The following is a 1,933-nucleotide window of genomic DNA, read 5'->3' on the forward strand; positions in this document are numbered from 1 at the left end:
CCTGCCGCTCTCAGTTTTGCAACATTGCCAAGATCCACCCTTTACTTTCCATCCAAACTGCTACCCTGCTCGTTCAAGCTCTCATCCTACCCCGTCTGGACCACTGTATCAGCCTCCTTTCCGATCTCACATCCTCGTGTCTCTACCCACTTCAATCCATACTTCATGCCGCTGCCCGGATCGTCTTTGTCCAGAAACGCTCTGGGCATGTTACTCCCCTCCTCAAAAATCTCCAGTGGCTACCAATCAATCTGCGCATCAGGCAGAAACTCCTCACCCTCGGCTTCAAGGCTCTCCATCACCTAGCCCCCTTCTACCTCACCTCCTTTCTCTCCTTCTGCTGCCCAGCCCGCACCCTCCGCTCCTCTGACGATAATCTCCTCACCATGCCTCGTTCTCGCCTGTCGCCTGTCGATCCCCGGCCCACATCATCCCCCTAGCCTGGAATGCCCTCCCTCCCCACATCCGCCAAGCTAGCTCCCTTCCTCCCTTCAAGGCCCTACTGAGAGCTCATATCCTCCAGGAGGCCTTCCCAGACTGAGCCCCCTCCTTCCTCTCCCCCTCGTCCCCCTCTCCATCCCCCCGTCTTACCTCCTTCCCTTCCCCACAGCACCCGTATATATGTTTGTATTCATTTATTACTCTATTTATGTATTTATTTTACTTGTACTTATCTATTCTATTTATTTTATTTTGTTAATATGTTTGGGTTTGTTCTCTGTCTCCCCCTTCTAGACTGTAGGCCGACTGTTGGGTAGGGACCGTCTCTATATGTTGCCAACTTGTACTTCCCAAGCGCTTAGTACACTGCTCTGCACACAGGAAGCGCTCAATAAATACGATTGATTGATTGATTAATACAGTGCTCTTACACAGTAAATGCTGAATATACTGCTTGGAAAATAGTAAGCACTTAGCAAGTACCATAATTATTATTACATGCCACTGGTGGATTGAATCATTGATTGATTTTCCTCTCAAGTGCTAAATGCAGTACTCTGCACACGTTAACCACTCAATAGATCCAGTTAACGATGAAGACTGTTCTGACCTCTGATTGAACTCACGATCTTCTGCCCCTCTGCAGAAGACCAATGGCCTGGGATTTCTATATCTTTTCTATTTCTATCTATTTCTATATCTTTTTCTATCCTCCCTCATGACCGTGAGTCCCAGGGAGGAAAGCCTCAATGCCCTGCCCATTTCCCTCTTCCCCTATTTGCGCAGACCCCCCACTCCACGGCAGCAAGAGCTGCCGGCCAGGATTCAGGAAAAAAGCTCGGGAAGGGAAAGCCTCCTGTTGCTACAACTGCTTGCCCTGTGCCAAGGGAGAGTTCAACGGTCAGATCGTTAGGTGGCTGCTGAGAATCATGCTTCCCGGTCACACAGCGGTGGGCTGGGCAAGGCATTCTGGGAGGGCTTTCTGAGAGTGAGAAATAATAATGGTAATAACAATAATGACTATTATGTTTGTTAAGCGTTTCCCAAGTGTCTAGAGAATCAACATAACCTAGTGGATAGAGCCCTGGCCTGGGCATCAGAAGGCCTTGGGTTCAAATCCCAGACCCACTTCTTGTCCACTGTGTGAACTTGGAGAAGTCACTTCACTTCTCCGTGTTTCAGTTCCTTCATCTGCAAAATGGGGGTTCAATACCTGTTCTCCTTCCTGCTTAGGCTGTGAGCCTCATTTGGGACTTGATGATCTTGTATCTACTCCAGCGCTTAGTGCACTGCTTGGCACAAAGTATGTGCTTAACAAATACCACAATTATTATCTGAGCCTCATTCTCTGGCAGAGGTGCCAAGATGCTTGGAGGGCTTTTTTATTGTTTCTGTTGAGTGATTACTATATGTGAGGCACTGTGCTAAGCACCAAGGTATAGACAAGCTAATTAGTTTGGACATGGTCCATATAATAATAATAATAAATGTG

The sequence above is a fragment of the Tachyglossus aculeatus genome, unplaced genomic scaffold (genome assembly GCF_015852505.1).
Source record: "Tachyglossus aculeatus isolate mTacAcu1 unplaced genomic scaffold, mTacAcu1.pri scaffold_116_arrow_ctg1, whole genome shotgun sequence".
Lineage (NCBI taxonomy): Eukaryota > Metazoa > Chordata > Mammalia > Monotremata > Tachyglossidae > Tachyglossus > Tachyglossus aculeatus.